The 21,901-nt window shown below is 52.1% G+C and overlaps 1 protein-coding gene and 1 long non-coding RNA gene across 6 annotated transcripts in view; both read left to right on the top strand.

Annotated features, from left to right (window-relative positions):
• GNA12 (G protein subunit alpha 12) overlaps nt 1-21,901 on the top strand; it is a 106,704-nt gene that overhangs the window by 16,221 nt on the left and 68,582 nt on the right. The gene's annotated exons all lie outside the window — the stretch shown is intronic.
• Nucleotides 5-10,426, top strand: LOC146404322 (uncharacterized). Its single transcript, XR_014839598.1, has 2 exons — nt 5-7,130; nt 7,451-10,426. It is a non-coding gene; the product is annotated as an uncharacterized LOC146404322 (long non-coding RNA).

The following is a 21,901-nucleotide window of genomic DNA, read 5'->3' as shown; positions in this document are numbered from 1 at the left end:
GAGTTTTTGCTGATGGGGCAGAGCAGCCGCTTTGCTGTCTCTCCTCTCTGGCTATAAACTGTCCAGGGCGGGAGCTGTGAATGGCCTCTCGTGCTTTCAGCCAATTGCAGCATCACCCTGTGAGCCCTTCGTCCTCCTCTGGGGTGCCTTTGAGGAGTGGGTCCGTCCCCCTCCCTGAGGACACTTTGTTTCTTCAGCCACCTGCTAACCCGAGGTCCTCAGCCGCAGGGCTCCTTGCACTGGCTGCTCTTTCCTGCTGATTCACCGCACATCCCAGGAGAAGAGGGCTTGGGGCGGCACCTGCAGAGTCGGGCGTGAGCCCGGTCCTTTCTCCGGCTCCTCCTTGGTGCCGTGTAACCATAGTGGCTGCATGCGTGCGTGCATGTGTGTGTGTGCATGTGTGTGTGTGGGGGGGTGGGGGGGTGGCGTCATGGTTTTCAGACCCTCTTTCACATAATTACCCGGTTTGCTAACTGAGGCAGCCTTACACTTACTGGAGAAGGCATGGTGGGGGCTGTGCTGCTGCTGAGAAGGCTGAGATGGGCCACCCCTGATGACAGGTGACTCTGCCAGCTGGGAAGTGGGCGACTGGGGACCATGGTGATTTACTTAGGCTCACCTTTTTTAAAAATGGGAGTATTGGAGTTTCCGTCGTGGCTCAGTAGTTAACGAATCCGACTAGGAACCATGAGGTTGCGGGTTGGATCCCTGGCCTCGCTCAGTGGGTTAAGGATCCGGCGTTGCTGTGAGCTATGGTGTAGGTAGGTTGCAGACGCGGCTCGGATCCCGCGTTGCTGTGGCTGTGGTGTAGGCCGATGGAAACAGCTCTGATTCAAACCCTAGCCTGGGAAGCTCCATATGCCTCGGGGGCGGCCCAAGAAATGGCAAAAAAAGACATAAATAAATAAAAAAGTAAGTAAATTTTAAAAAATGGGCGTATTGCCTACATGGAGGTAATGTTTCCAGCAGTAGTTTAGTTCTTCCTGTGCAGTGCCGACGGCAGTAGATGGGGAATTAGACAGAGAATACTTGGTACAGGTGAAACGGTCGCAACGGATCTCACGTACGATACGGCGCACAACTCAAGCAAACACACACTCACACCCATACACTCTCGCGCTGTAAAATTATTCATGCGCTAATTATGATCTTGTTGTAAGAATATATGTAACCATATCTTTAAAATATATCAGGGAGTTCCCATCGTGGTGCAGTGGAAATGAATCCGACTAGGAACCATGAGGTTGCGGGTTGGATCCCTGGCCTCGCTCCATGGGTTAAGGATCTGGCGTTGCTGTGAGCTGTGGTGTAGGTCGCAGATGCAGCTCGGATCCCATGTGGCTGTCGCTGTGGCTGTGACTGTGATGTGGGCTGGCAGCTATAGCTCAGATTAGACCCCTAGCCTGGGAACTTCCATGTGCCGCGGGTACAGCCCTGAAAAGCAAAAAAAAAAACCCAGAAGTGTTTAAAATACCCAGTGCTTATTTCTATGGAACAATTACGAATTGTAATTTTTTTAAAAAAATACGCTTTCTACAGTAAACGTTATTTGAGAGGCTGCCTTGGCAATAGTAGTTTTATAGTATGAGTCCTAAGGAATATAATTTCATAATCTAGTGATGGTTTAGAGCCTTCTGTCATTATGCACTTTCCTGCAGTAATCAGGACATTTTCATTTTGAATTACAGGGGGGTTTTTTGTAGCTTAATTTGTGGTTTGAATCTTGCTTTAGAATTTTTGTAATCTTGAATATTTTCAGAATGTGTAAATATTTGCTGAAGAGACCACAGCATCTTCAACATTTTAAGTGGGAACTTAGTTTTTGGTAACTTTAAGAGCCACCAGGTTGCCTGTCTCCTTCCAGTGTCTAGTACAAAATAAAACTCCTCTGACAAAGTAACATTGTCTTTGACAAATTTTTGTGGATAATAACATTCTTAAAGTATTGGCGATAAGGAGAGTTTTAAATGTAGGTGTTTTTGAAATAGATGAAAAGACGGACGTCTTCAGCCGAGCCTGAGTTTCGTCCAGCGTTTTGGGGGTTAATTAGTGAAATAATGAATATACACAAATAGTTGTTTTCTTTTGTATTGTTTTATAATTAACACTCAGGTGACTGTTTCCTTGCGTGTCACTTTCTCCCCCAAATAGTTTAGGCCCTTATCCTGTCATCCGACCTATTTTATATAAATGACATGACGGAAGAGGAGGTCGCTGGGTGCTCCCTTACACATGGGGCCACAAATACCTGGCAAGTAGGGGGCCTGAAGGGGCTTGGGGCATCTGAGGAGACGTTATCCTCTGCACAGAGACTGCCTTTTTTTTTTTTTTTTCTTGTCTTTTTGCGTCTTCTTGAGCCGCTCCCTCGGCACATGGAGGTTCCCAGGCTAGGGTTCGAATCGGAGCCGTTTCCACCGGCCTACACCACAGCCACAGCAACGCGGGATCCGAGCCGCATCTGCGACCCACACCACAGCTCACGGCAACGCCAGATCCTTAACCCACGGAGCAAGGCCAGGGATCGAACCCGCAACCTCATGGTTCCTCATCGGATTCGTTAACCACCGAGCCACGACGGGAACGCCACAGAGACCGTCTTATTTCAGACGAGAGCAACTGATCGAATAATTTAGTGATGTCCAGGAGATCGTAGTCCGTTAAATAAAGGAAAATGAAATTAGGAGTATCTTCTAGAAGGGAAGACACAAAATGCACATTATAGGGAGTAAATCCGAAATATCATCTGTAAAGTTATTGCAATTAAAAATAGTTACAGGAGGGGCTGGGTACAGAAGAAAAACGGGCATGAGTGGGTGTGCTTTCTGCTAATAGAAAAATAGCCCCATTTGTGACACCAACAGAAAGATAAAATGCCTAGAATTAAGCAAGGCCTGAGTACACCCCCTGTGATGAAAGCCATACCATTTTACTGAAGAACAGAAAAGACTGGAAAAAACTGATTATCCTTTTGTGGGTAGGAATTCTCTTTTAAAAAATGTTATTGGCGTGTATAGTTGGTTTACAGTGTTGATTTCTGTTGAGCAAAGCGTTTTGGTTATACATATCTATATTCTTTTTCAGAATACATATACGTACACACAGATATACAGATATATATATGTCTTTTTCAGATTTTTTTCCATTATGGTTTGTCACAGGACACTGAATATACTTCCCTCTACTATACAGCAGGATCTCATTGCTTATCCATTCCAAAGGCAATCGTTTGCATCTATTAACCCCCGACTCCCAGTCCATTCCACTTCCTCCCCCTCCCCCTTGGCAGCCACAAGTCTGTTCTCCAAGTCCATGAGTTTTTTTCTGTGGAAAGATTCATTTGTGCTGTATATTAGATTCTAGATACAAGTGATATCATATGGTATTTGTCTTTCTCTCTATGACTTACTTCACTTAGTATGAGAGTCTCTAGTTCCATCCATGTTGCTGCAAATGGCATTATTTTGTTCTTTTTTATGGCTGAGTAGTATTCCATTGTGTATATATACCACATCTTCTTAATCCAGTCATCTATCGATGGACAGTTGGGTTGTTTCTGTGTCTTGGCTATTGTAATAGTGCTGCAGTGAATATAATGGGTGCATGTGTCTTTTTCAAGGAAGGTTTTGTCCAGATATATGCGCAAGAGTGGGGTTGCTGGGTCATATGGTAGTTCTATGTATAGTTTTCTAAGGTACCTCCATACTGTTTTCCATAGTGGCTGTACCAGCTTACATTCCCACCAACAGTTCAGGAGGGTTCCCTTTTCTCCACACCCCCTCCAGCATTTGTTCTTTGTGGACTTACTAATGATGGCCATTCTGACAGGTGTGAGGTGGTACCTCATGGTAGCTTTGATTTGCATTTCTCTAATAATCAGGGATGTTGAGCACCTTTTCATGTGCTTGTTGGCCATTTGTATGTCTTTGGAGAAATATCTGTTCAGGTCTTTTGTGCATTTTTCAATTGGGTTGTTGTTTTTTTTTTTGCTATTAAGTTATATAAGTTGTTTGTGTATTTTAGAGATTAAGCCCTTGTCTGTTGCATTATTTGAAACTATTTTCTCCCATTCTATAGTTTTTTTTTTTTTTTTTTTTTTTTTTTAATGGTTTCCTTTGCTGTGCAACAGCTTGTCAGTTTGGTTTGGTCCCCATGGTTTATTTTTGCTTTTATTTCTGTTGCTTTGGGAGACTGATCATCTTTAAAACCACTTTTCCCAGCACCCAGTCCTTGGGAAGTCCTGCCGAGGCTCCTCTCCTCTCCTGCTCTGCTGACAGCCCAGACAGCCCAGGGTCCTCTGGCCGGTAGACACTGGCCCCCCAGGAGGCCCCGATGGAGTGAGTCGGGTGGTTATTCTCACAGTCAGTTCAGATGCTTTAAATCGGGATGACCGTGTTTGAATTTCTGTGGGATATCCAAAATTTCGCCTAACCAGATAAAGTTGCTTTAATGTGACCACTTTATTTTTACTCGGCTTTTTTCATAATCAGTGTAACATTCATATAAAATAACCACTTCGGAGTGAAGAATTCGGTGGCACTTCATGCATTCTCTCTGTGTCACCCTCACTTCTGTGCAGTTCCATCACTTGCATCACCCCACAAGGATCCAGACTCGTTAGGCTGTCACTCCCTGTCCCACACCTGCAACCACTAATCTGTTCTCTATGCATTGACCTCTGCTGGATATTTCATGTAACTGGGATCATACAGTATGTAACCTTTGTATCTGGCTTCTCTCACTTAACATTTTTAAATGAATAGCTTTATTTTTTAGAACAGTTTTAAATTTGCAGAAAAACTGAGCAGAAAATAGAGTTCCCACATACCCCTCTGAGTTTCTGTAAAATCTTGCATTGGTTAAGTACCTGGTTAATACTGCTGAACCAGTATTGGTGTATTATTATTGTTTTTTTTTTTTTGTCTTTTGTCTTTTGTCTTTTTAGGGCCATACCTGCGGCATATGGAGGTTCCCAGGCTAGGGGTCGAATCAGAGCTGTAGCCGCTGGCCTGCACCACAGCCACAGCCACGCCAGATCCAAGCCACATCTGCGACCTACACCACAGGTCACGGCAATGCCGGATCCGTAACCTAGGGATCGAACCCACAACCTCATAGTTCCCAGTTGGATTTGTTTCCACTGCGCCACGATGGGAACTCCGATATATTGTTATTAATTAAACTCCGTAATTGGAGTTCCCTGGTGGCTCAGCGGGCTAAGGATATGGTGTTGTCACTGTCGTGGCTTGAGTTCGATTCCTGGCCCTGGAACTTCCCCATGGAGACACTGCCACAAAAATAAGAAAGTCCCTGATTGACATGGGGGCTCAGTCTTTGTGTTACCGTAGTTCATTGGGTTTTGACAGCCGTCTCCACCATCACAGCCTCATGCCGAGCAGTTGCGCTGCCCTGAAGAGCCTCTGTGTCCCACCCTGTCATCCGCCCTCCTTCCTCCCCTCACCCGTGGCAACCCCTGCTCTTCGGCCGTCTGCCTCATTTTCCCTTCGCCCGCAGTGTCGTGGAGCTGGACTCATGCGGCGTGGAGGCTTCTCCGATGGGCTTCTGTCGCCAAGCAGTATGTATTTACCTTTCCCCGCGTCTTTGTCTGGCCCGAGGGCTCATTTTGCTCGCTGGCGGAATCATGTACCTTTGTCTGGTTGGGCTGCAGTCTACCCAGGCCCCCACGGAAGGAGAGCTGGCTGCTTCGAGTGTGAGCTGTTGCGAGTAAAGCTCCCGGAAATGGTTGTGTGCAAGCGTTTGTGCACACGTGCGTTTTCAGCTCCTCGGGATCACATGGTAAGAGTGAGTTTAGTTTTGTAAGAAACCACCAGCCCGTCTTCTAAAGTGCCTGCGCCACGGGGCATTCTCATCAGCAGAAAATGCGAGCGGGTGTTGCTTCTCGCCCTCACCAGCATTTGGTGGTGTCTGCCCTTGGGATTTTAGCCACTTCAAGACCCATTCATGAGAGCCATGCCCCGAGGGATCTCGTTTTCATTTGCATTTAACTTGCATTTCCCTGGATGACCTACGGTGTTGAGCTTTTTCGTGGGGTTACCTGCCATCTGCTTGTCTTTGGTGAGGGTCAGATCTTTGGCCCCGTATTCATTTGGGTTGTTTGGGTTTTTGTTGCGTTTTAGTAGTTCTTTGTGTATTTTGGAGGCAAGTCCTTCATCGTAGGTGTGGTCTGCTCTCATTTTCTCCCAGGCTTTTCACTGCAAGCGTCACGGGTGGGAGAGCCATGCAGGGTGGGGCTCGTGGGGCTGCTTCACCTGTCTTCACAGCTGAGCGCTACTCTGTGTGCGGAGAGACCACAGTGTCCGTTCACCCATCGGTGGACACTGGCGTCGTTTCCTCTTCAGCGCTCGTGCATGCTCTCAACACTTAGGTGTGGACATAGGTTTTGTCGGGACATGTTTTCACTTCTCCTGGGTGTTTTCCTGGGAGTGAAACTGCTGGGACATGCGGTGCCTCTGGTTACATTTTGAGGAACAGCCGAACTGTTCTCCAAAGTGGAGGTGCCATCCGATGCTCCCGCCTGCAGTGGATCGCGGTTCCGGTTTCTCTGCTTCCTCACCGACACTTGCTCTTGTCTTTTTTTTTTTTGGTCTTTTTAGGCCCGCACCCTCGGCATATGGAAGTTCCCAGGCTAGGGATCAAATCGGAGCTGCAGCTGCCGGCCAGCACCTGCCGGCCTCCACCGCAGCCACAGCAACCTGGGGTCTGAGCTGCGTCTGCAGCCTACGCCACAGCTCGCGGCAGTGCCGGGTCCTTCACGCACGGAGGAGGCCAGGGAGTGAGTGTGCATCCTCATGCACACTAGCAGTTTGTTGCTGCTGAGCCACGACGGGAACCCCTCTTTTTCTTTTTTGTTTTAACAGACATCGTGGTTTTGGTTGGCGCGTCCTGGCGGCCTTGAGGATCATTTCGAGGGTTTATTTTGTTATCATTGTTCTGCTTTTGATGAAGCCCTTCTTTTCGACTTTGTGTGACTTCTGCGTCTTCGTCTTTAAACAAACCTATGTGAAGATTCGTCGCATTTTTATAATCATCGTCATATCTCGTTGGGGGCTGATGACCATTTTTTGCCACTCAGATGCCAGAGATTGGGAAATAGCCGGTGTTTTTAAAGAGTCGTATTATTATTATTTTTTTTTTTGTCTTTTGTCTTTTTGTCTTTTTGTTGTTGTTGTTGTTGTTGTTGTTGTTGTTGCTATTTCTTGGGCCGATCCCGTGGCATATGGAGGTTCCCAGGCTAGGGGTTGAATCGGAGCTGTAGCCGCCGGCCTACGTCAGAGCCACAGCAACGCTGGATCCGAGCCGCATCTGCAACCTACACCACAGCTCACGGCAACGCCGGATCGTTAACCCACTGAGCAAGGGCAGGGACCGAACCTGCAACCTCATGGTTCCCAGTCGGATTCGTTAACCACTGCACCACGACGGGAACTCCGAGTCGTATTATTTTTAAGAGCGTGTTGGGAATGTTGCATTGGAACGGAAACACCTCCAAGGCTCCTTCCTTTCCGCTGTCTTGACTGCTTGGTGCCTGCCTGTCCACGGCAGCCACCAGGCCGCAGGGTCTGCTTTCCTCCTCCTTCCCCCGTGTGCTGTGCGGGACTCCAGCGTGCGCTTTCTCAGACGTTTCTAGTAAGGCCGCCCCCTGCTTCTGGAAGTAGAGTGACCACACCAGTGTCTGCTGAGGGAGCTGCCTTCTCTCTGGTGTCTTCGCTCCTGTGCTCTGGGCAGGACCCTGTGCGGGGCCCCCAGGCCCTCCTCCGCCCTCTGTCCTGTGGGCCGATGGTGCAGGTCCTGTGCTGTGGCCTCTGCTTGGGCCGGTGCAGGTCCTGTGCTCTGGCCTCTGCTTGGGCTGGGGGCGGGAGAGAGGAGCTTGAGATGGGGTGGTTATTCCCCCGGCCCTGGTGTAAATTGGTGTTCTCTCTCTTTTGCGGGCAGTTCGATGATGAAAGACGGGCTTGTGCACCTGCTGCCAGGACGAGCAGAGCCAGGCCTGGCTCTTGTGGCCTGAGAGAAGCCTCCCTTGCTCTGCTGGCCAGGAGAGCATGCAGATGCCACCCAGTGGGCCGTGAGAGGCCTGGGGTTCTGCATCTCTGAGCTGCCAGGGGAGGTTCGTGTCCCTCCGACCACACGCTGAATAGCGGGAGGTGCATCGAAGCGTGAGTCAGAGCAATGACCTGGGCCAGCCTGGTGCCCGCAGTGAGGGCTTCCAGGTTGGTTCCTGCTGTGATGGGCACACACAGCCAGAGGCCGTGGCCACTGAGTCAGCTGAGATGTTTGCTTTGGGCGTTGGCTATCTCGGCCAGAACAAAACAGCCCTGTCCTGCCCGAGTTTCCGTTCGTGTGGGAAACAGACAGGTAACTTCTGCCAACTGTCCGAGGCTGAGAAGTGCCAGTGGGACAAGAAGAGGAGCCGAGGGAGGGGTGGGGAGGAAAGGCTGCTGGGGGAGAACAGAGGAAACTCGGGGACACCAGGAGGGACGGGTACAGGTGCAGGAAGGGGGCCTTGCAGACTGTAGGAGGGCCCACAGCGGACTTGGGCTCCATCTGGGGGTTGGAGTGGCACGGTCTGCTTGGCACCCAGGGGTGACTGCTTGCATCACTCCCGGGTGACAGGGTGTTAGGGATAGAGACTGAGGCGTCCTCAGGGTCTGGAAGTGTTTGATGCTGAAAAGAATATTTTTAAGACGTGGAAACATGGCTGTGATGTGTTTAACTGAAAAGGAGTGGGTTGTTTTTTGTTTGTGTTTAACTGAAAAAGGAGTGGGTTGTTTTTTGTTTGTTTGTTTGTGTTTTTGAGGTCCAAATTTTGAATGTTAAAAAAAAAAAAATGCGGTGGGGGCAGGCATGGTGATTTTCACCAAAATATAGTATTTATTTTTAATTAAAGGGAATTTATTTTTGCCTATGAGGTAAGCACACAGATTATAGAACATAAGAAACTTTGCCTTGTTTCTCTGTGTAGCTTTACTGCACGCCCTTTATTCTCCCATCAAGATCAGGCATTTGTATTGCACTTAGTAGATAATGAGATCGTTGTGCTCTCCCATGTCTCCGCGTCTTCACTTGGCCTTTTCAGTTAACCGTAGGTCTAGCCAACGAGGATGCAGGACCCTGCGAAGCTCAGGGTTTCACGTTGATGTTCTCTCTGCTCCGTCCTGCGGTAAATCCTTCCCGAGGGCTTGTTGAACGTGTTGTTCTGATTCTTCTGAGCAGTGACTGGGTCTCTTCCAGTCCCCCCCTCCAAATCTGCAGAAGTTTATTATTAGCCTGATGGAAAGACCAAAACCATTCTGTGTCGTCTTGGCCATGCGCTCTCTTCTGTCCGTCCCGCTGCTCCCCAGACCATGAAAAAGTCTCCACTCCGGCTCGTGGCAGTTGCGTCTCAGGCCTCGCCTTGGCCCTCCTTCCTTGTCTGCAGCGCCAGAGGAGTGGCCCCCGGGATGCGCGGCTCCCTCTGGTCTCTGCCCCTTGGGCTCAGCTGTGCCTTGTGGGCAGGCACAAGGCAGGAGGTGCCTCGGCGCGTGGGGCCGGCTCTGGACCAGGACCAGGGCTTCTGGGAGAGGCCCCTGCAGCAAAGGCTGCTCAGACGCGCTCCTGATGTTGGTGGATGGTGGTGTGGCTGCAGATGCCGCCTGACTCGTCCCCGAGACCTGAAGTTCCTGCCTTCACGGCTGCGGTGCCTGGTCATGGTGGTGCCCCTGGAAGGCGTGCCTCTGCGCTCTTCAGCCACACGGGAGTCGGGTGAACGCCAGGTCCAAGCATGGACCCTCGGAACCCTGATGAGAACCTCCCGTCGCGTCTTTTGGGGCAGCGCTTTGGGGAGGGGTTTCAGCAGGCCGTCTTGGAGATGGGGCTGAGAATGGCAGGTGTGTTTCTCTCCTCTGCACGCCGCTGTCTGTGGTCTTTACGGGCCCCTGAGAACGGGGTCCCCAAAGGGATCTGAGACTTGGGACAAGGTAGGGTGCGCCGGAGCCGAGGCCCCAGGATTCAGAATCACCCCTCTCGGTTACTGGACCCTGCGCAGGTGTCACCTCGGGCAGGTAGGTCGTCTTTGAATTCTGAGAATGTCGTCCCAGTGAAACCAGGGAGGTGAGGCGAACCAACACCCACAAAGGAGGACAGCTCGGAGAAAGAGCAGCTTCCCGACGCCGCTCTAGAACCGGTCATTGAAGTCAGAAGTTGCAGAAACAGAAGAGGAAAGCTGAGTAGATCCACTCTGATCTTTTTAAACTCGGTTGAGGACGGTCGGTGTCCGTCTGGACCTTTAAGCTGGGGCCTGCGGGTGTCAGCCGTGGGCAGGCGGACGGACCCGTCCCTGCGCTTGAATCTCAGGCCTGGCGTAGCACCAGCACACCGCAGGCTGTCAGGTGTTTGTTGGATGCGTGAATAAATACTTTCAGAAGTCTAAAAAGCCTTGGAAATCGAATTTTAATTTTGATGGTTTCGTACATGGTATTTTTCATGGTTTAAGAACGCGAGGGTCAGGGGCCTGCCGAGCAGGAAGATGCCCTGGCCAGCCAGCCCCCTGGTTCCGGGGAACGAGCCCTGGGCTGGCGGGCCTGCCGAGGGAAGAACAGCTTACCTGCTGTGTGTCGCTGGCCGTCTCGCCGAGGCGGAGGGGCAGGGGAGCAGAGGGCTCAGGAAATCGAACGCCGGCAGGAATTGCCTTTACCCGCTGGGGAGGCCGTTCAGGGGTGGCTTGTGCTCGGGGCCACCCAGTGAGTGAGGAGTTGCCACACTTGTTTCCTTATATGGAGTCATTCCTGCCGTGGGGAGGTGCTGGGGTAGCCGTTCGGCCCCTTCTTCTATGTAACTGAAAACACGTGGCTCTGAGCCGGGCTGTGGGCTGGAGACGGACATCCCTTTTCTCACGCCGCGGCCTTTCCTGCCGGAGCCAGTGCTGGTTGGTCCCTTCACTCAGGGATCTTGCAGCCTGGGCAGCCCGAGGCGGGTCCCAGCCGCAGCCAGCCGTGGGTTCCCGCTGCCAAGGGGCGGCCTCTTCTCCGAAATAAGCTCGGGGTGTCCAGAGTGACACTGGTTCTCCGCCTGCCCTTCAGACCGTCCGTCATCCAAGAGCCTTCACAAAGATTCCGCAATGAACAGAACACGAGTGGGGCAGAGGGAGAGCAGGGAGCGTGGGCAGGAGGCCCCGCGGCGTCGTTGCGGGAAGGCGCGCCCACGGCCGGGCCGGCAGCTCGGGGCTGGGTGTGGTGGGCACCGGCCGCCGGGGTGGTCCCTCCTAGTCCAGTGGCCGGACTGCGTGGTGAGGCCAGAGGAATCCTGCCTCCCTGGATGTCCACGCCGAAGAGAGGAGGTGGTGCTGAGAATGGGCTCCGGACTGGTCGCTCTGCCTGCGAAGGGGAATCGGCCAGCCTGGGAAGGGGCAGTCTCTCCGGGGGAGCGAGGCTTCTGAGACGTGGGAGCACCATAAATACAGAAATGGGAAGATGTGGTGAATGCAAGGAGGAATAATCCAAAGATAATTATGCCCTGGATTAGGACTGCCGAGACACATGAAATTGCATGTTTTCCCTGCAGTCGGGGAGCCCCTCCTGGTCCAGGTGGGCAGCGTCGGGCAGTGCAGTGGCTCGGGGAGCTTTCAGAAGTGCCCAGCTTGGGCTCCTCTCCCAGAGACCCTCAGTTCGTTGGTCCGGGATGAAGCCTGGACGCAAGGGTGCTTCATATCCCCTGGGTCATTGACGGGCAGCCGAGGCTGAGAAGCACTGGTCTGGAGAGCGGACCCTGGTCACTTGGGAGGATTCCTAACCTCAGCTGCCTTGGAGGGAAGAGGCCAGAGCCGTAGGGGTCAGCCAGAGAGTCCGTATTCCAGGCTTTGGAGCCAGGGGTCAGAATCAGGGATAGTGTAGGTACCCACGTGACACGAAAGAAAACCAATATCCACACATTTCATTGATAATTTCAAAATACTATACTAATGATAGTGGCAGGTAGTTTTTTAATCATACAGGTGTACTCTTCAGAATGGAGTTCTTTTGTGGGGAATAACCTTTGACTTCGCTGGGGCCCAGAGTCAGTGTTCTTCCCGTTGCATCAAATGCAGATACTCATCTCCAAGAGCCACCCTTAGCTCGCAAGCTGCACACAATCAGGACGCAGGACGGATTTGGCCTGCAGGCCTCAGTTTGCCGAGCTGCCCCACTGACACAAGCAGGCTGAGTGTCTGCCCAGCCCCGAAGTGGGGCCAGGAGGCCCCGCCTCTCCCTGTGTCCACACTGCAGGCACAGCAGCGTGCCCTCCCCTCGGGGTGGCTCGTCTGATCCGGTGAGACTGAGGTGTGCAGGCTGCCTCCCAAAGTCCATCTCGGAATGTGAGGCCTCAGGTGACCTCAGGATACAGGTAGAGCCCTGAATTTGCCGGCAGATAGAAACGGTTCCCTGGCGTCTCCATCTGCCCGATTCCTCTGCTCTGGACGAGGCAGGTGTAGACAGAGCCTTCCCTCTCGTTTCCTTCTCGCCCGGTTGTGAAAGAGCCCCACCGCCACACCCCAGACGGGCCATTTCTGAGTCCACTCGGGCCAACTTTTAAAGACTCTTAGAGAAAGTGACACTCTGGCGTTACGTTCCTCCGCCTTCTGAATTACAGTGTTTTCCGGCTGTGGTCAAGGCAGAATCCCCTGACCGCGTGGGCCTCACAGCCGCGGCAGCTCTGCGCTCGCGGCACCCCTCGGTTAGCCCCCTCTCTCCTTGCTCGCCGAATGCCAGCCTCTCTGGTGCGTGGTTTTTCCAAAACGCCGAGCTCAGGACCTCTGCTTCCCTGGCACTGGGAACGCCCATCCTGCCGCTTGCTGCGTGGCCAGCTCCTTCCTGTCCTCACGGTCAGCTCACATGGCACCTTAGTGGCCTTATCTGACAGCCGCGACAGCAGCCTTCTTTGTGCTTCTCGCCACTGGCTGTTTAGCTCCTTTAGAGTCCAGATGCCAGGGTCTGGGTTGTAGGGTTTCTCACTTTGTGTGGCCTTGCTTTTTGTGCTTCTCCATCTCTGTCCGCTGCCTCTTGGTCGTACCTGCCACAGGCTGGCACCTGGAGGCGTCAGGCGAACTGAATGGGGCCAGAGGGGCTGCCACAGGGTAGAGATGGTTTCCTTGTAAACTATGTCACAGGCGCTGTGCTCGGAGGACACGTGGCCTCCGGGGATGCGTGGAGAGCATCTCTGCTGCGGGGGAGGCGGGGGTGGGCCCGGGGTGGGGGATGGGGCACCTTGGGGACCCAGCCCAGGTGCTGGGGGGTGTGGGCGAGTCAGAGAATCCTTTCTGAAGGTATGTCCGACAGAGTCTGATAACCTTTTATAGCTGGAAGGCTGTTGATTATAAGGAGTTCACATCTGCAAGGTGACCTGACACAGCCCCCTTTTAGAGTTCCTTCCCCACATTCTGTGACATTTGGGGCTTTCAGCAGGAAAAGGAAATAAGGAGTTTTGTGGTGGGGGCTGTGGTTGTAAATAGGATGTTTGGGTCAGGCCTCCCTGAGAAGGTGACTCTTGCCTATTAAAGAATTTGTGTTTGCAAAAGCCATCCCCTCAAAGTTTCAGTCTATGACTCTGACCTTGGTTGTGAACTTGGACAGAGTGGAGAGGGGGGGTCTTTATTCTGCGTCATCAGTGGTCTTTAATTCAGGTTATCGGGCAGGAGTTGAGACCGGATGGCGGCCGAAGTCTTTGCTGTTTGGAGCGCAGGCGACGCAGGTCAGCTCCAGCCCTGGCACAGCTTGGGGCCTGGCTGCGTCACCCTATAGCCGAGGAGTCTGAAACCAGCAGGCACAGCCAGGGCTCCCACTTCAGACTCGCCTAACTCGGCCTGCTCTTTCCCAGCTTTGCTTCTCATCCCACCCTGCACCTGGTTGTCCAGGTCCGTCCCAGCCTGCGTTCCCTTCACGTCTCCGTCCATCTGCCTCCACGCTCCCAGCTCTCAAGCTCGGCCTCTGCAGGTGGGGCAGGTCCAGTCGGTTTCTGTTATGTGTGTGCTTCCTGTGCATCAGCGGTGCCTCCTTGGTGTCTGGGAGCCTGTCCTCTGTGGAGCGGATTCAAGACAGCAGGACCCAGGAGGCGGAAGACTTGTCATCACATACCCTTTTGGGTCTGATGAAGGGTTTTGCTTTGTTTTTTCGGTTTTTTGTTTTGTCTTTTCATGGCTGCACCTGCAGCATATGGAGGTTCCCAGGCTAGGGGTTGAATTGGAGCTGTAGCCGCCCGCCTACACCACGGCCACAGCACATGCCTGATCCTTAACCCACTGAGCAAGGCCAGGGATCGAACCTCTGTCCTCAAGGACACTGGCCAGATTCGTTAACCACTGAGCCAGGACAAGAATTCCTGGATCTGATGAAGTTCGTACTGCGGGCATGGCAGCATCTACCTTTTAAATAATTGTAAAAATTTTTTAAGAAAAGCATCATCCTGCTGAGCAAGAGGGTTCTGTTACAGCAAAGCTGGTAATTTTTAAACTTTTGTTTCATCTTAGAGCGAGGACACATAAACTGTAACCTCATTACTTGAGACAGAGCAATTATCTTTTTTTTTTTTTGTCTTTTTTGTCTTTTCTAGGGCCACACCCAAGGCATATGAAGGTTCCCGGGCTAGGGGTTGAATTGGAGCATAGCTGACAGCCTACACCACAGCCACAGCAACACCAGATCTGAGCTGCGTCTGCAACCCACACCACAGCTCACGGCAACGCCAGATCCTTAACCCACGGAGCAAGGCCAGGGATCGGACCCGCAATCTCTTGGTTCCTAGTCGGATTCGTTAACCACTAGCCACGATGGGAACTCCAGAGCAATTACCTTTAAAGGTACTTAAAGTTCTTTTGATTTTGTATATAATGTATTTATCCTAAACCCATCCCCAAATGTGGAGTAACTGCTTTGTTTGCCAACGTTATCTTTAGTTCAAGGTAGAGATTTTGTGGGGGTTTTGTTCGATTGTCTTTTTCTGTCCCCCCCCACCCCATTATCTAGATGGGTTTTGAGGTTCGTGATAGACGTCTGTACATTTTTGTGTCTTTGGCAGAAGTCGTAGAAGCTGGGTACGGATGACCAGGAGCAGAAAGTTACCCGGATTTAGCAAATTACCAAGTTCCAGGGACTCTATGTTAGTGTCTTAGCAGCTTTAAAAGAAAAAGAAAGTAAGCTAAGAAAAACACTGTCTGGATGATTTATCATATTTTGAGGAAAAGCAGATGTGAGTCCTTAAGGAAGGATTCTTCCTGACTGAAAAAACTGAAAATAGTTTTTCATAGAATTAGTAACAAAGGGATCCGCTCAGTTTGCAGGTTTCTAGCGAAGAATGCTCTGAAATCCCAGGTCTGCCGAGCCCTGGAAAGCCTCTTCAACCTTTCCTGAGGCCGTGGCCTTGCGTGACTAGGAGAACGTTCTGGAAGGCTCCCCGCACACTAAGTGACGAACGTGTTGAAAGCGTCCGATTTCCTTTGGGTCTGTGTGGAAGCAACGTGTGGCTTCTCTAGGTTCCTGGGGGAAGGTGCTTTTTAAAAAGAGGCCCCTGGGGTCGGGCGCGGCCTGCTGGACCGCGTTGTCAGCCTCTCCGCGCCTGCGCAGCTGGAGCCCCGTGGACCCTTCGGGACCGGCCTTGCCCGGGTGCTGGCGCTGGCGAAGGGTGTGGGGGAGCCAGGCCCAGTCACTCCCTTACCGCTGTCGGAGCTGCTGCGTGTGGGCGCGGGCAGGGCAGTGATGGCAGCTTGAGGCCTCCTCTCGGATGATTTTCTAAGAAGCCCGACAGGAAGCAAAAACTGGGTAACAGCCAACGTCATGGTCCCTCCACCATTAAATGGGGTCCCGGTTTGCCTCGCTCGTGAGTTGGGATTCCCTCGGAGCACGTGGGCCCGGGGCCGGGGTGAGGGAGAGCTCGGCGGCCGAGGCAGAAGCCAGCCCTGCCCGGCTGGGAGCTGAGCCACCTGCTCTGGGCCTGGAGGTGCTGCCCGGCGCTTGGAGCCCCGGGTGCCCAGCCTGGCGCCTTGGGGCTTGGGCTTTCCGCAGTCCGTGCTCTCGTTCACGTTCTGACCGCCTCTGGCTGTGGCTCATGGGCCCTCACCTGACTCCCCAAGAAGTCTCTGTCTTCCGAGCCTGCACCTGCTGCCCATGAAGGCTGAGCTGCTGCCTCGGCTCCGCTTCCCCTTTTGTTCTTGGCTTCCCAGGGACTGCTAGGCTTTCTTATTTGGGATCCAACTGTTTCTTCTTCTCCCTTTTCCTCTTCTGCTTCCAGATCCTGAGCTGATTCCTCCTGAAGGACGTTGGACGGTTGTTATTGTTGCTTCCGTTGCAGGGAACCCTGAACGCTTAGGCTGGACAGTTCACAAGAGACCCGTTCCGCTTGTGGGGTTGGTGTCTTTCGAATGTCAGGACGTCTCTCTACAAGAAAGGGATGGTGTGGAGTTCCCGTCGTGGCGCAGCGGTTAGCGAATCCGACTAGGAACCCTGAGGTTGCGGGTTCGATCCCTGGCCTCGCTCCGTGGGTTAAGGATCCAGCCTTCCTGTGAGCTGTGGTGTAGGTCACAGACTCGGCTAGGATCCTGCATTGCTGTGCCTGTGGTGTAGGCCTGTGGCTACAGCTCCGATTAGACCCCTAGCCTGGGAACCTCCATATTCCGCCGGAGCGGCCCTGGAAAAGGCAAAAAGCAAAAAAAAAAGGAAAGGGATGGTATTTATTGTGTCTGTTGCTGGGAGAAGGCATCATGCTGGAAGGCCCTCCAAATTCAAGATGCTTTTAAAGGATTATTTGTATCTTATTAATCATAAAAGCGTCTGTATGCTTTTAAAAGAAGTAATATACACGGGTGACAATTACCCTTTTTTTTTTTTTTTTTTTTTTTGCTTTTTAGGGCCGCACCCACGGCATATGGAGGTTCCTAGTCAGATTTGTTTCCGCTGCGCCCCAACGCGAACTCTGAAAACTACGTGTATTTAAACTGCTTCTCTGCAGGTTTCGTTTTCTTGTTACAGTAACTTAAGCTGTTTCTGCTTGCACTTTTCCTGTAAACAGACTTTTTCTCTCTGGCCTGTGAAAAGGAGGTCGTTTTAAAAGGAACTTCCCAGACCCATTCTATGACTAAATTGCTTTCAAATAACATGTCGATGGGCCAGTATTAATTTCTTCACCTCAGTAGCGAGTCCTCGTGGGGTGAGATTTCCGTGAGAAATACACTGGGATGAGTAACGGAGTTTGGCCTGGGTGCTGTGGGACCAGCTTGGGCCGAGGCAGATCCAGCTGTTCCCACACCGCGTCCCTTGCTGCAGGTGTGCCTCCCCGCGGACCGGGGGAGGGGGGGGAGGGCTGACCCTTGTGTAGCAGAGGGGGATCCTGAGGTCTGGGCGTTCGTCCTGCCCACATGTGTGGGTCATCTGTGTGCCGGCCCTGGGATGAGGGGAGGCCAGCCGGGGCCCGGCGTTCCCGTGGGGGGAGAAATACACCAAGCGAGATGGAGGAGGAGGCTGTCGGGTACATCGCTCAGTGCTGGGGGGGCACAGGTGGGAGAAGGCGGGCGGGGGCCCGGGGAGGCCTTGCTAGGCTGCCCTTTGAGTGGGAGGGAGGCAGGAGGGAGCCGTGTGGGTGTCAGGGGCTCCGGAGCTTCAGGCAAGGAGATGGGAGGAGGGATCGGGCCTGGGGAGCTCACAGGCCAGCTCAGGCCTCCGGGGCTGGTCCTCTGAGGAGGTGGTGACCCTTGTCGGTTTGGGCGGAGAGGGCCCTGAACTCACTCCCTTGGCGAACACACGCGGAGACCCGTCAGAGGCCTGCGGTCATCCGGAGGAGAGGCATCGGTGGCTCAACCAAAGCCAGAGCGGGGAGCGCGGCAAACGGACCCGTTCAAGACCGTTTCGAAGGCAGCACTGCCTGTGCCTCCACTTGGAACTTGTGGAGACCAGCTCTGCTCCTTCATAAGCGCTAATGAAGCATAAATGAAGGTTTTCATTCCTTTTTTTTTTTGTCTTTTTGCCATTTCTTGGGCCGCTCCCGCAGCAGATGGAGGTTCCCAGGCGAGGGGTCGAATCGGAGCTGTAGCCGCCGGCCTGCACCACAGCCACTGACACGCGGGATCCGAGCCACGTCTGCGACCTACACCACAACTCACGGCAATGCTGGATCCTTAACCCACTGAGCAAGGGCAGGAACCGAACCCGCAACCTCCTGGTTCCCAGTCGTATTCGTTAACCCCTGCGCCACGATGGGAACTCCAAGGTTTTCATTCTTGACCCTGAACTATCACTGGTCCATGAAGAGATGCTGGAAGGGCAGGATCAAGGGAAGAGCCCAAATATTGATCGTTTGTGGGTACCTTTACCTTATGCCTCAGTCTGTTGTGGTCTAAGAACTTTCCTCAGCTGAATAGCTGCCCTCGCCCGTCTCTGTTGGCACCGATTCTGTGTAACACCTAAGTCTTGATTTGCTTGAGATGCTGCTGTGTCCTAACAATTCGTGCAAGACTGTCTAACGCTGATGCTGAACTTCCTGAGAAGTCCAGGTGCGTTTTCGGTGCTGTTTCTGTTACCCTTGAGTTTTATTGAGTGGCAGAGTCATCGAATTCTGCAAGAGTCACATCTCATCTCCGCCTAACTTCCCTAGAGTCCGTCTCCTAGCCAGCTGCAGACTTCCCATCACGGAGTTTCAGATGGGGAGACAGTGAGCGAGCAGGCGTCGTATCCAGGCCGTTTTTTCCCTTCTTACACCTTGACTGAAGGCCTCATAATTCAAAGGGACTTCTGTCTCCATCACATTCAAGTCTCTCCTGAGTGGGAGTCTTCTCCTACGAACTCGAGCTACATGTTTTAAATTCTTTTTTATGCCTGGACCTAGAGTGTTTTCTTGGAAGCGGTGGCCGCCGGTCCTCGTTCTCTGATTGGAAGTGAGAGACTTTAGACATTCAGGCATGCTTGGGAAGGTCAAGCAGTCTTATTTTCAATGATTCCTTTGTTATTATTTCTCTGTTACTTTAGTTGATTTTATTTGCCATTCATTTATTTTACCTTGTTCGGCTTATTATTTATTAATAGGACTTAGAAAAATGAATACTTAGGTAAAAGCTTATTTGAAATATAGAGGCCAAATGTCTTATGACTTTTCTATTTTTTTCTCAGCCTGGGTTGTCGGTGTGCACGCACGCAAACTAAATTCACTTCGTGTTCGGTTGCTAATTATCGTGATTCCCCTCGGAGCTATGGTTTGAGGATGTGACTGGTTAAATATTACTGGAGGAAAATTTTAGCAAAGCAAATAGACCACTTACAAGAAAGAATTTGGGGAGAAGGAAAGGAAAGTGAAGAGCTAGCAAACACGAACGTGTACACTGGTAGAGCCTTTCTGGAGAACAGTTTAGTGTATTTACCGAACTCCTCCAAACGTGCGCACACTTTGACCCAGCGGTTCCGCTTCGAGGAGCCTGTCCCAGGAGAACAGTTATGTGCAGATACGCCTGCGCCAGGGCGTCCTGGGCGTGTGTGCACACCAGCCACGTGTTGGGGACCACTCAGGTGTCCAGCAGAGGTTCGTCCTGGCACGTGCCTGCAATGGAGTGCTGTGCAGCAATGACAGACCTTGAAATTTTGAAGTATTTAGTGACATGGGGAAACGGTTATGGTAGATTGCTAGAAATGGTTTTGCGGGGAGGTTGTTTGGTCTTTTTTTAGGGCCGCACCAGCAGCATATGGAAGATCCCCCGGCTAGGGGCCAAATCAGAGCTGTAGTTGCTGGTCTACACCACAGCCACAGCAACACCAGATCCGAGCCGCCTCTGTGACCTATACTGCAGCTCACGGCAGTACCAGATCCTTAACCCACTGAATGAGGCCAGGGATCGAACCTGCGTCCTCAGGGATTCTAGTCGGGTTTGTTACCACCGAGCCATGATGGGAACTCCAAGGAATGTTTTTTAAAGATTTATAAAATGTTAATACACCCAAAAGAATTTGTGTCCAGAATGATACAGATAACATTCTAAGATGTTAACAAGTTATTTCCAGACAGTGATACGTTTGAGGATTTAATTGTCTCTTTTTTTCTTTTTTGGCCGCCCTGCGGCATATGGAGTTCTGCTGGATCCTTTAACCCACTGTGCGGGGCCAGGGATTGAACCTGTGTCCGAACAATGCAGCGACGATGCCAGTCCCGCTGCACCACAGTGGGAACTCCTTAATTGTCTGTCTTCTGTACTGAAAGTGTTTTTGTAATTAGGAAGAAACAAATTCCATTTCGAGAAGTGTTGGCAGTGTTGTCTGACAACCGCGACCTGAGCCATGTACGCACTTGAAATGAGCCGCGTTAGGGACGGTGGACGAAACGTAGCACTGCCTTTCATAATATTTTAACAACCTGAAATACCCAAAATGTTATCACTGCAGCATGTAATCAATATGAAAAGGTAAAGCACATCTAGTTTTCGCCATAAGCCTCTGGAAACACGTCTGCTCAGACTGGCCACCTGCCGTGCCTGGTAGCCACAGGGGACCTCTCTCCTGCTGGACAGAGTGGCCACAAGCTCTTCTCATTCTGTGCTGCCGAGAGAGAGTATGTGTGTCAAAGGATTTTCATTGTTCGGAGGTTAAAGTAGGATCTGAACGTACTAAATTTCCTTTAATTTGGCCAGGTGTGCAGCCTAGCCCCTACGTCTAGATTTAATGAAGGCTTTAAAAGAAGAACGTTCTAGGGAAGGTGAGAAACACTGGGTCCATCGTAGGTCGATCCAGATGCCTCTGGTCCCAGTGCCTGCTGTCAGCTGGGTGAAAAACAGGCAGCGGACGAGACCGCCTCCACTACCGCCGCTTTGCTCTGCTCCCGTTTCCCAGACACACCCGTAGAGGAAGAGAATATAGGTGAAAAAACACTGGCTTTAGAGTCGCTGAGTCATGCCTCGTGGCTGGATGACTGGTTTTAGAGTTGCTGAGTCATGCCTCGTGGCTGCATGACTGAGCCTCAGTTTCTCATCTGTAGAATGGCTGCAAAACTGCACCTCACTGTGTCCGGAAGGCAAAGGGAGCTGTCGGACCTTAAGCACGTCACATACTGATGTTCACGTGGCGGGTACGCAGCATGAGAGATGGTGCCACGTCCTATAGCATCTCTGAAATGGTTTTTTCATCGTCGGGAGAGCTTGGGTTTTATACACGACCCGCAGCAGCATTTGTGCCCTCTGAGCACTGATTTAGCCCAGCAGCATGCAGGGCCCCACGCCTGGTGGAGCTGGAGGCAGTCGGTTCATCAGGAACGGGGTCCAGGGTGCCTCTGATGGGGCACAGCTCCTGGCGTGAACCGCGCGCATCTGACCACGGCACAGGTCCAAGGGCAGTCTGGCCCCGCCAGTGTCTTTGGGGTAGAAAACCTGGTGGCCGTGCCGTCCAAGGTGACCCGGACTCGCTGGCCGAGATAGTGGTCATCAAAACCAACCCAGTAACGCTGTCCCCCGAAGACAGCGAGCCCCGATTTTCTCACACCTCCTCGCACAGCTTCTTTCCACTCTCAGCCATTCCTCCCCAAACCCAGCTCATTGCTGTTTAGATTTCTGACCCTCAGCCCAGTTCTGTTGGATTTGAGGTGGAAGAGGCACGAGAAAGGGCCGGCCTCGGAGCAGCCTCTGCAGGAGCCCGGCCCGGGCGCTCCGAGTACAGTGCACAGACATGTCACACCCCTTTGACCGCCTGAACCCAGTGTGGGTGTACGTGCACACGCACAAAGCTGTCCATGTGTGTGGCTCTCTATGTTTGCATATATATATTTGTCTTTTTGCCATTTCTTCGGCCGCTTCCACGGCATATGGAGGTTCCCAGGCTAGGGGTCCAATCGGAGCTGCAGCTGCCGGCCTACACCACAGCCACAGCAACTCTGGATCCGAGCCGCATCTGCAACCTACACCACAGCTCACAGCAATGCT

This window comes from Sus scrofa, chromosome 3 (genome assembly GCF_054392235.1).
Source record: "Sus scrofa isolate SSC_HxYL_T2T_F1_AM1 chromosome 3, Sscrofa_HxYL_maternal_Yorkshire_Landrace_v2.0, whole genome shotgun sequence".
In the NCBI taxonomy this organism is placed as follows: domain Eukaryota; kingdom Metazoa; phylum Chordata; class Mammalia; order Artiodactyla; family Suidae; genus Sus; species Sus scrofa.
Note: the sequence above shows the minus strand (reverse complement) of the source record. Positions and strands in the feature narration are given on the sequence as shown.